We start from the raw sequence: 12,846 nt of genomic DNA, 5'->3' as shown, positions 1-12,846 counted from the left end.
AAACTATAAGTCCATCTACCTCTTGACCCCAGCAGTCTCACTTTTAGGTATTCGTGCTTCAGATACAATAAAAATGTGTGTGCACAAGGCTACTAATTTCAGGATTATGTATTGTTAGAAAATATTGGAAAGAGTAAATACCTGTACAGGTTAAGCCTCCTTAAACCAAAAATGCAAAATGCTCCAAAATCTAAAACTTCGAGCATTGACATGATGCCCCAAATAGAAGATGCCACACTTGACCTCATGTGACAGGTCCCAGTCAAAATGCAGTCAAAACTTTGTTTCATGCACAAAATTACTAACAACATTATATGAAGCTGGGCATCATAATGTGCACCTGTAGTTCCAGCTACTCAGGAGGCTTACGCAGGAGGACCACTTGAGCCTATGAGTTCAAGGCTACAGTGAGCTATTATCCTGCCTGTGAACAGCCACTGCACTCCAACCTGGGCAACACAGCAAGTCCGCATCTTGAAAAAACAAAATAAATAGTTACTTTCAGGCTATGTGGATAAGGTATGTATCAAACAAATGAATTTTGTGTTTAGACTTGGGTCCTAGCCCCAGGAAATCTCATTATGTATATACAAGTACTCCGAAGTCTGGAAAAAATCTGAAATCTAAAACTTTTCTGGTTCCAAGCATTTTGAAAAAGGGAAACTCAAAACCTGTATTTAAGAGACAGATTGAATGAATTATGGCATATCAACATAACACAATACTCTGCAGCTGCAAAAAAAGAACCTTATAAACAGATATAAAATGTCATCTACAATATACTGATAAGCAAAGAAAGCCAAGCGCAAATGCACACACTGTGTGCCAATTTTACTATAATAAAAAAAGGGACAAAACTATAGATAGATACATATGCATCTACTTCTTTTTACAAAAATGAACATGGGAAGGATAAACTAATGAGATTGGTGGACGGGTGAAAATATATTGGAGTAAGGAAGTGACACTTCTCCATATAGTTTTGTTTAGTTTTGCCTTGTGGAACCACGTTAATGTTTCACGTGCTCAAAAATCACCTCCGTAAGGACGAGTGCACAGTCAGCGAAATTCAATTGTAGGAACCAATACAGGCCAAAGGGCCTAGGATCTTTAATAGACAAATTGTAAGGGGGGTTTAAAAATAAAAAAAGGAAAGAAACCTGCAGATTAAAAAAGATTTAAAAAGCATTTTGAATTAAAAATGGGCAAATTTTAGAGATCAGTGATGCGTACATGGGCAATAAAACTATGAAATGCAAGGAAGTGTTAGGATAGTGGTTAATTTGGGAGATATGGAAGGGTTTGTGCTTTAGGACATGGAGGAACATCTAAGGTTGCTGAAAAGTTATATTTATTGTCCTGGGTGGTGGCCACAAAAGCATGTGACTTATACTAAGTGGCATAATCGTTTGGTATTCTAGATCTGTGTTTTTAATAAATAGCTTTTTGAAAAAAGACTAAATGCCTGGCCATTCCTCAGCTGTCCATGTGATGTCCATCTGTGGGTATCCTTAAATCTTCAGTTCACATTTTTCTTGCCACCCAGACAATTCTATAATACATTCCTTCCATTAGATGACGTGTGATCAGAGTGCATTCTAGTTTTTAGATTAGCTTAAGAAAAACATGAATAGGAGATTATAAGTATTGCCAACATAACTTTTGTAATGCATTCCAGTACCAACTATAAATTCCAAAGCCTGTCTTCTCTATCAGCTGTTTTATATTATCTCCATTGCCATCCTCCTTCAGTAGCACAGACAATGAATATATAATCCCATTTTCTTGAGATAAATCTGTGAGGAGGTAAAAGAGGCCTAGTGTTCTTACATAAGAGCTGAAATTTTGTGAACTCCCCGGACACACTTATAATCCTGGCTGCAGGCAGTTTTGGCTTGAGTAGTCAAGATTCTTTATTTGTGCTGTCATTCAAACACTCACAACATTGTGGGAGAAAAAAAGCAAAATCAAAGCTGTTCACATTGTCCAACTTCTTTCAGTTAGTTGTATAAATTGTAACTAAGTCTGGGACATGAGTTGGCAACCCATTGGTCACTGGAAGTAGCAGCCTCTGGACTAAAAATCAAGTAGCTGTAGGCCTCAGGGGGAACTGCATGGGGTCCATATCCCAAAGAGGGATGACCACCCATTCCATCAGCAATGGCATATTCTTTCTCACCTTGTGCATTCAAGAACCACGTCCCCCTAAGTCCCCCTAACGCCAGGCAGAACTGCACAGTCTCCCTCTGTCAAGTTCCCCAGAAGTCTAGATGAAGGTACAAGTGTTTGCTTCACCAGCAAGCCAAGGCAGCTTCATGAAAAATACCAAGTTCTCTCTCATTCCGTGGTTCTTGCCATCTTGGGGCCCCCAAAACCAAGGCAAGCTTGATTACCTATCCTCCTTAAAAATTAGATAGTTGTATAACAATGATCCCAATGCCTTCCCTCTGTCCTCCTTCTACAAATTAATCCGCTACAGATGGGTTCCTGAAAATGAGTGCTAAAGGTTAAAACGTATGTAGATATCTAATTACGATATTTAAAAGAACACAGCCAGGGCTAGAGTAGTCAAATTCAGAGAGGCAGAAAATAGAATGAGGATTGCCAGGGTCTGCAGAGAGAGGAATGGGAAGTTGTTGTTTAATGGGTACAGAACTTTCATTGGGGAAACTCAAAGTGGACTGCAGATGGATGATGATTGATGGTTGCACGCGTACTTAATGCCAGTGAACTGCTCACTTAATGGTAAAAGCAGTAAGCTTCTGTTATGTATGTTTTTCCACAAAGTTAAGGCATTGAAAATACCCTTGGGCAAAACGAAATTGTTTCATAAATCATCTTTTAGTTCTGCTTGGAAAGTGAACTTTCTTAAAAGGGGAAAAGATCTTCAACTGGCTAGCCTAGCAGTAGCTACTCATTTCCTCGGTACTACTCACTTTGTCAGCAGTACATCCTTAACCCGAGTCTGCACCCTATGAGTAGGGATGAAAGGCGGCATTCTATGTGCAGTCCCAGAGACAGTCCCCAAGGAAGTCATTAAGAATAGCAGTTCTCGGCCGGGCACAGTGGTTCACGTCTGTAATCCCAGGACTTTGGGAGGCAGAGGCGGGTAGATCACAAGGTCAAGAGAACGAGATCAGCCTGATCAACATGGTGAAACCCCATCTCTACTAAAAATACAAAAATTAACCAGGCATGGTGGCGTGTACTTGCAGTCCCAGCTGCTTGGGAGGCTGAGGCAGGAGAATTGCTTGAACCTGGGAGATGGAGGTTGCAGTGAGCGGAGAATTCGCCACTGTACTCCATCCAGCCTGGCGACAGAGCAAGACTCTGTCTCAAACAAACAAACAAACAAACAGAAAAATCAGTTCTCTAAGGTGGGTTACCAAAAGCTTGAAGTTGGAACCTCAGACTCCTCCCTTACACAGGCCTGGCCAGTATCTACTGTTTTTTTTTTTGTTTTGTTTTTTGTTTTTTTTTTCTTAACAAGGACCTATCCTTTCCCTCAGACAATTTTTGTAAGCTTTCACAACATTTCGGCTCACCTCTGTGGGTCCCAGTGTCGGAAGGAACAGATTTTGATCCCGTCTTGGCCCTCGATAACAGGCAAGTTACTAACCTTTCTTACTTTGCCTCAGTTTCCTCATCTGAGAAATGAAAATAATGGTAACACCAACCTTGTGTCCCTATCAAGATTAACTATAATAAATCCAAGAAAACTGCTTGGTACTGAGACTGCTCATTGTAAATTCAATAAATGTTCCCCTTTTATCATCACCATTACCTGAGTCCCTCTAAAAGCCAGATCAAGTTCCTTCAACCGAAAGTATCTTTCCCATTTTCTTGGCCAATTCCTACAATGAATGACTATTATCAGCTCTCAAATTTTATCAAATAACTTTAAAAGGTAAACATGTATGAATACAGTGTTAAATATCTGCAAACATTAAACTATTTTCCATGCCTCAGTGTAACTGAATATATCAGTTCTTTGGCAGGCAGAGCAAAGGTACTGTAAAGATTTTCAGGATGATTACATTTTAATACCAGGATGAAGGAGTTAAGGCTTTATCAAGTGGGTCCCACAGTGGCGGCCCTCTCCATCAGATACCCCAAGGACTTTGTTACCTCCAAGAAGTGACTGAAAAGCAAAGTATGGGTGAATGATGATGTGCAGACTTCTTGAAAATGTCCATTTTAAAAAATCTACATTTTCAAACTAAAAACATATCTACAAGGTGCTCCACATGGTAGTGCCTATTCTCTAGGACTTTCAATTCTATAAACAAATCCCCACATGAACAATTTTGTTTAAAACAAATGGCTAAAGAATGCAGGAAATAAGAGGTCTGAACAGAGTGGCTGTTTGCCCTATAACTTTCCTCTCATCCCTATAAAGGAAGCAGAGTCTCTTTTTTCAAAAGTGTAGCTCAAACTGTTTCAGTGTTTGGCAGCAAGGAGGACACAGGGGAGAGAAAGCTGCTTGGACGTAAAGTACCAATGTCAGGGTCCACTCACCCTGACCCTAGGCCAGCTGAGAACAGCACACAATGGCAGAAGTCTACTTTTCAAAAATAATTTTGTCCAATAATCGTTAGTCTTCCTTGTTCAACACTGAAGGTGTCATGGGACTGTAAATTGACCATTTTGGAAGTATTTTTTTCAATACCTAGATCATTTAGTAGTATTTAAGATGAAAGAATATGGTATTTCAGAGAAGCATGCTAGGTCTAGACTGATAAGACACTGGTCTTGGCTATGATATATGGCAGGGGGAAAAAAGCTGTTAAGCAGCAAATAACTTCAGTCTTACTACAGAAGCCAAATTCCTGTGTCCAGTGTCCTCCCCATGCCTCAGCCCAGGTTCTCACAATTGATAGCTAAGAAGAGAGCTCATATCCATGTCTCTCGTTTTACACAATTGAGACAGCAAGAGTCCTGAGAAACCTTCTGTCCATTTCCATCACGTAGCAAAGGCTTGAGTGTGACCCGACCATCAATGAAGCGTTGAGAGGGCCACAGGTGTGGCTTCTGAGGGGGCCAATGAGCATCACGTGGGCAAAACCTTTGTTTCACAGCCAAAGGAAACACACCCAGTTACAACTTCCAGACATAAACCACTAGCCACAAAGACAGTACCAGAACATGTGGATGGCTAAATGCCAACGGACCAACACAGCAAGATAATGAAGAAAGAAACAAAAGTTCTGAATATACAGCAAGCAAAGCATCAAAGTAGAAAAGCAGTACACTTTATTCAATAATCAAAGGCTTCCACATGCATTTAATCTTGAGCTGGCCAGGGCACTAGGAATAGAGCAGCAGGCCAGCCAGTGGTTATGAGCCTGGCTCTGGGATCAGGCTAGGGGCTTAAATCTCAGCTCTGCCACTTTCTAGCTGAATAAACAGACAAGTTACACAGTCCTTCAGTGCCTCCTTTCCTCATCTGAAAAATAATGAAGTACCTGTCTCATGAGGTTGTGAGGATTAAACAAGGTAATTCATAAAAAGCACTTTGAATGCCTGGGCATGCAATACATGCTCCACTGATGTTAGCTATTAGTCAACGTAATGTGGAGTCAGGAAAGGAACAAAATGGGTAAGAATAAGGCATGAGCAAGGAGGCATTTACAGAATTTACTGAGTGAAACACATACGTACAGCTTGCTATTTAATCTTTACAGCAAATCCATGAGGAATTCCCATCTCCTTCCTTCGTGCTTCCTCCCGTCCTCTCTGTATGACCCGAGGCTCATTGGGTTGAGGGTGGGAGGAGAAAATTAACCACAAAAAAAGTAGTAGTAGTAGAAGAAAGGTGAGTTGGTTAATGAAGAAAAAAGGGGGAAAAGTAGCAGTAAAGTGTCCACCTACAAGCGGGTCTGGTATCGGCCATGCCTGGATTTAGTGACTCTGCCAGCATCACCAGGACTTCATATTTCTCCATCTTTGGTCTCTGCCCACCTCTGTGTTGGCTTCATTCTCAGGAATGGTTTGCATGAATTGTATCAGTAATAAGACCATGAGGTCTTATTACCATCCAGATAATTTAGTCTCGAAACCATTGAACACAGTTACCTGACGTCAGGATAACTGAGTTTCCAAAATATTTGAGGATACTTCCTAGCAATCTTGAAGAAAAGGGTAGATAGTTTATTTCTAATCTCTCTCAAAGAACAGAGCTTGGAGACTCACAGCCTGAATTTCAAGGGAATGGGGAGGGAGAGAAGAAAGAAAGGAAACTAGAGACAGAAAAGAGAAAGTCCAGGGAAAATGGAGGTTAGGAATATTGGTGGACACAGGTTGAGGTGCTTAACCAGTATCATGCCCTCATCTTCCAGTGAGAGCACTGGTTAGGGATCAGCAGAGACAACAGAGAGCATACCAGCTAGCTTTAGCACAAAGGGATTTATTATCGAGTATCAAGGGAATTACAAAACCAGTGATTTACAAAGCTTGAAGTAGTGGGGACTAGGTTAAGCTGCCAAAATGTTCCTTCACCCCAGAATCACACCACCTCTGTTGTAATACAGAAAGTCGCCCCCTCACTGCTGTGGGAAGCTGCCATATGAAGTTGCCGGAAGCAGAATCACACTGCCACAAACACGGTCTGCACCGGCCACATGTGCTGCTCCTTTACTTCCTCACTCAGTTCTGAATTCAGGTTTCACTTGAGTGCAGATGATTGGCAGGACCTAAAGCACACCCAGAATGCCAGGTTTGAGGAATCTGGGAATGCTGTTTCTAGTTCTCCATCCTCTGAAATGTGGAGGCACAGCAGGTGGAGTCTGGAAACGCTGTTGAGCTAACCAACCTACAGTACTACTTCTGTGCCCGTTTTCTTTGAAGAGTCACTCCTTCCACATTTTATCCATGTAGCTGAGGTAGGTGTGGCCCTAACTCCTGTAGCCAAGGGTAGAACATGATCCAGACCTGGCCAGTCAGAGCTCTACATTCCCCTGACCCAAGTGAGCAGTTCTCAGATGGGCATATGACCCAAGCTGGAGATTGGGCTCATTTCCATGATCTTTTTGAAAACTCTCTCTACTAAATCTGAGGCTTCAAGGATGAGAACCTGGCATTTCTGGAGGCTGTTGAATCCCCACAGCCATGCAACTGATGCAATTCATGCAAACCGTTCCCGAGAATGAAGCCAACACAGAGGTGGGCAGAGACCAAAGATGGAGAAACATCAAATCCTGGTGATGCTGGCAGAGTCCCTAAATTCAGCCATGGCCGGTATCAGACCCACTTCTAGGTAGACACTTTACTGCTACTTTTCCTCCTCCCTTCTTCGTTAATCAACCCACCCTCTCTTCTACTACTACTTTTTTTCTAGTTATTTTTCTCCTCACATCCTCAACCTAATGAGTCTTGAGTCATATAGAAAGAATGGGAGGAAGCAAGAAGGAAGGAGAAGGGAAAAGAGGAACAAAGGAGAGATGAAGGCTGGGTGAAGGACTTATAAGTCATATTATAAATATCTATAAATTATATTATGTGCCAGGCACCATGCTGGCTACCATTAATTCATAACCTTATTTAGAACTAATTTTAAAAGATAATATATACGCAAGCACTCAATTGAGAAAACATGCAGTCTGGATTCCATCAGGCACCTAGAATTAATGTAATTACCATACCTGGATAAAACGGAAGCTGCACTGAATTATATGAAGACTAAAATGGAAACAGCAACTCTTCTGTTGCAGCTCATTTCCTTAATTCTCATCACCACTGTATAATTAATGGAATTCATTAATATGACTCACTCATATAGTCACATATCATTCCTGGCCATTACTGAATTTTCTTATCACTTATGGTACAATGGCTAAGAGTACACAATTTGGTATCAGATCTGGGTTCAAAGTCTCTTTCTGACCATGAGATCCTGAGCAGGATTACTTACTGTCTCTGTGTCTTAACTTTTTCATCTGTACCACAGGAATAATAATTCCTGCCTGAAGAATTAATGCAGGCAGCACACATAGCCGGGGGTCTATGGATAGACTAGAGTCAGAGACATGACAGGCTCCTAAACAGATTTAGGCATTTCTAAAGTGGAAACAGTTGTTGGTGGCAATTAAAGCAAATTCTTAACAAAATATTCCATGACTTTGGACTAATGGTTTAAAAAAAGACATTGTCACCCCTGGCTCACTTCCATTCCATCCACCATTCAGAGAAAAAACTCACCCTAATCCCACAGAACCATGGTGAGTTTTCCAACAAAACTTGTGAGTCATCCCAGAGTAAGAGTCCCTAGTCTTGCAACTATTGTTTTTGCTATGTCAGAAAAAATATTAGATATTCTTGTTCCTTTAAATCAGGGGTCCCCAACCACCGGGCCATGGACAGGTCTGTGGCCTGTTAGGAACTGGGCTGCAGGCAAGTGAGCATTGCCACCTGTGCTCCACCTCCTGTCAGATCAGCAGTGGCATGAGGTTCTCACAGGAGGGCTAACTCTTGTGAGCTGTGTATGTGAGGGATGTAGGTTGCACACTCCTCATGAGAATCTAATGCATGGTGATCTGTCAGTGTCACCCATCATTCCCAAATGGGACTATCTAGTTGCAGGAAAACAAGCTCAGGGCTTCCACTGATTCTACATTATGGTGAGTTATGTAAGTATGTTACAATGTGGTAATAGAAATAAACTGTACAATAAATGTAATGTGCTTGAATCATCCCCAAACCATCCCCCACCTCTGGTCTGTGGAAGAATTGTCTTCTGCAGAACTGGTCCCTGGTGCCAAAAAAGGTTGGGGACCACCATTTTCAATGAACAATGTTAGGTTCCACTGAAGGATATGTGGGAAAATGAAGGAGAGGGTTACAATTCACCCGGGTTAGCAAAGGTCCTCCATGCCGCTAAATTTCCTCTCAAAGACAGTGGCTTCATAGCTTTCTCTTTCCAACCATCCCCACCTCCTCCTGCCCACTGGGGCTGGTTACCACCAACTCTTCCCTTCTGAGCCCCTCTCTCTCTTTCCTTATGTAGAGTAATGTGGTCCTGATTCTTCAGTTAGCATCTTTACCTCTCATCCCCTAGTCTTGGAACCAATCTTCCTTCAAGAAGGCTTTAAGGTCGGTAAGGGGTGGCAGAGAGGAGAGTATACATAATAATTTTTCCTTAGCAACTTTTCTAAACCCATTCCCCTTGCTTTCAGAGGGAAGAAGGGGCCCATTCTGTGCTATGGATAGGGATCTATTTTATTAGCTATGTCTCAGTTTTTTTTGTTTTTTTTTTGTTTTTTTTTTGTTTTTTTTTGTAAGGCAGGGTCTCACTCTGTCTGCCAGGCTGGAGTGCAGTAGTGCAATCTCAGCTTACTGCAACCTCTGCCTCCCAGGCTCAAGTGATCATTCTACCTCAACCTCCTGAGTAGCTGGGACTAGAGGCACCCAACACCATGCCCAGCTTATTTTCTGTAGTTTTGGTAGAGATAGGGTGATGTGGTTTGGCTGTCTGCACACTCAAATCTCATCTTGAATTGTAGCTCCCATAATCCCCACATGTCATGGGAGGGACCCAGTGGGAGGTAACTGAATCATGGGGGGGTCTTTCCCACGCTGTTCTCATGATAGTGAGTAAGTCTCACGAGATCTGATCGTTTTATAAAGGGCAGTTCCCCTGCACACACTCTCTTGCCTGCCACCATGTAAGACGTGCCTTTGCTCCTCCTTCATCTTCCACCATGATTGTGAGGCCTCTCCAGCCATGTGGAACTGTGATTCCATTAAACCTCTTTCCTTTATAAATTACCCACTCTCATGTATGTCTTTATTAGCAGCATTAAAACAGATGAAGACACGGGGTTTCACCATGTTGTTCAGGCTGCCCTCAAAATTTTGAGCTCAAGTGATCTGCCCACCTTGATCTCCCAAAGTGCTGATTAGACATGAGCCACTATGCCCAGCCTCAGTTTTCTTTTAATTGCTTTTATTATCATCTAACATCAAAACTTGTGTGGAGAAAGTGTATGTCCAGCACAGGAAATTATGGAATTCGTGAGGGGAGTGCATTCTTTTGTTCAGCCAGATTCTCTGTTTAAATCTTTGAAATTTTAGAAGAAATTGTGCCTTGCCACCATACACACCCTTCAACACCCTCCTTGTCACTATCAGTTTTTCCAAAAGATATTTTCTTTTCCAGTTTGCCCATCTTTAAATGATTAGCATATTCAACAACCGATTAGTTAGAACATCCACAAATCTGAAACATTTAAATATAGACATAGTACAGCAAGACTGGAGTAAGAAATACCAAAAAAAGATCCACCTCAATTCAAGTGCCCATCTGCAAGAGACCATTTGTTATTACAAATGAGAATCCCATTTTTTAAAAAATATATTTTTACTAACATCACAAATTGGGTCCCATGAAGCTAATGAAAACCTAAGAAAAATGCAAACTCAGATAATGCCAAGATCCTTCTTTAGGGTGATACAAGGTCAGAGGATACTGGAGCAGCAAAATGAGCTAAGTTTTCCTGTGACTGTCTGTCTTATTCTGCTTCTGCATTTCAACAACCATATCAGAAGAGAGATCATGAAGTTATACACACTATTATCATCATCATCCTTATGTGGTTCTCTGTTTCTTCCTTCTATCAATTCATTAGAATTGCAAAGATTCAAGGCACTGATCTTTTATATTTCTTTTGTATCCCTAGTATGCATGCAAAGTATAAATTCAATATAAAACCATTGGATAAATAAGTTTTCCCATCTACAAAGATCTGGATTTTTAAAAACCACATTGAAAACAGAAACTACATATAATACAAAAAGGGTATATATATGTATGTAACAAGACATTGGATAAAGAGAAAAGCCCTCCAAGTCCTGAGTTGGAAAAAATCTTAAGATGTGATCACCATAAGCTGTAATAACCAGGAAAGGCCTTATGGGAAGCCTTGAGGCATGAGTAGGACTTTGAAGGCAAGAGGCATAGGGAAGAGGACCCCACAGAGAGAAGCAAGGCCTGAACAAGGGTTAAGTGCCAGAAGACTACAGAGTGGTCAAAGCTGTTATGTGCTCTGACAAAATGAGAGATGGTGCAGCCTAATGGTTAAGAACTCAGGTGTGAGGTCAGACAGACTTGGAATCAGACTCCAGCTTCACATGCACAGGCTCTGCACCCTTGGATAACTTGCTAAGCCTCTGTGCCTTGTCTCAAATCATAAAATGCAGCGACAATACCAACCTCCTAGGGCTGTCATGGAAACTAAAGGAGGTAAGCTAGAATCGCACTCACATGCTCCCAGGAAGAGAAAACTCCATTTGTTAGCTCTTACACATAGAGCACTAATAGGACAATATTTCTTAAACTATCCCTGAAAAAAATCCAGGGTGTGTATCCGCCATAGCCAAATGCTAATCATTTGCTCAGAAGATTCTGGAATGATCATGAGAAGAAGAGAAGCAGTGACTTCCACAGCCTCAAATATTAGAGCATAGAATTTGGTCCCTGGGGCTGGAAATTCTTAAGTAGTTGAAGGAATGAGAGAAACTAAGTGTTGTGAGGATTCATGAATTAATTTCAGCTAGACCATTCAGGTCCTTGGTCATAAGGTTCTTGTAAATAAAGTTTTTATTATTATTTCTAAAACAATCACTCACCTCTACTCCTGTGAGGAGGCAGAATTTGGCCTTTAAAGATAAAGATGGCTCATCTCTCTGTAAAACATCTGATTTAAATATAGTCTCTGGCCTCCTCCAGGGAAGATACCTCCCTGCTTCAAGACCTTTCACATCCTGGGTCATTTTCAAGGTTTTGCTCATCTTTAAGTAATTACAGAATTATCTACTAATTATATGTTCCTGTGTTGTTATTAAATCCAGCAAGAACACAAAATGAAATTAGCATTCTCTTCCTACTACAAAGTTGTTGTTCTTCCTTTCTCCCACCCCAGGAAACCTTCCCTTATCTTTCTATATAGAGACACACCAATTTTATTTTAGGAGAAACAGTACCTCTTATCCTTGTTAAAATACTGGAGACCAGGCAAGTACATTAGAAGAGAAAGATACAAAGCAGCTAGGAAGGAGATCTGAGGAAGTGCCAAGTGTTGGAGGTGGACATCTGAACCTCTGTCCCGACCTCCTCAGGCCGAAAGGTCCTCAACCTCTCGATGACTCTGTTTCCACATCCAAAAGGGATGCCTTTGTAGTGCTGTTGTAAAAATGACGTGGGAAGCCTGACACACAATACATGTGACCATTGATATAATCTACTACTTTTTTTTAAAAATGGGAAGCTGAAAAAGGTATCTCTTGTTTCTCTCGGGTACTTTATATCCTCTTAGGCAGGCAAATAAGGAAGGATCCAATGGAGAAAGTAGGCAGAAGAAACTGGAAAACTTACCTAAGGAGGGACCCTCTTCACCCCATAAGAGCTTTGCTGATGGAGGGTCACATAAGGCCAAAACAGTTATGGAGAGAGCCAGGAAGCAGCATGCTACTCCTCTTCATAGGTTCAAAACAAGACACAGAGGTTTGGCAAGTTGTCCAAGGGTGCAGAGCCTGTGCATGTGAAGCTGGAGTCTGATCCCAAGTCTGTCTGACCTCACACCTGAGTTCTTAACCATTAGGCTGCACCATCTTCCATTTTCACAGGGCTAGGGGTGGGAGGACACACAGAACAGAGATACTTATCCAGGAAAAAAAAGCAGATGAGGGTCTCAAACTGGCCTCTCTATAGTCCATGTTACTGATTAGATATAATAAAGTCAAATTACTACTCCCTTGGTATAAGCCAACATACTAAGTAACTGGCTACAGTCACCTGTATTTAAAAGGAGAGCTGATCATCTACTTCTGTAACAGAAAAACGTGAATTGAACA

At 41.4% G+C, this 12,846-nt stretch overlaps 1 protein-coding gene across 2 annotated transcripts in view; it reads right to left on the bottom strand.

Moving 5' to 3' along the window:
• The window catches only part of CCBE1 (collagen and calcium binding EGF domains 1), a 295,390-nt gene that overhangs the window by 184,776 nt on the left and 97,768 nt on the right, over positions 1 to 12,846 (bottom strand). The window lies entirely within an intron of this gene.

The sequence above is a fragment of the Symphalangus syndactylus genome, chromosome 1, assembly GCF_028878055.3.
Source record: "Symphalangus syndactylus isolate Jambi chromosome 1, NHGRI_mSymSyn1-v2.1_pri, whole genome shotgun sequence".
In the NCBI taxonomy this organism is placed as follows: domain Eukaryota; kingdom Metazoa; phylum Chordata; class Mammalia; order Primates; family Hylobatidae; genus Symphalangus; species Symphalangus syndactylus.
The sequence above is the reverse complement of the archived record's forward strand: the minus strand, read 5'-3'. Positions and strand labels throughout refer to the sequence as shown.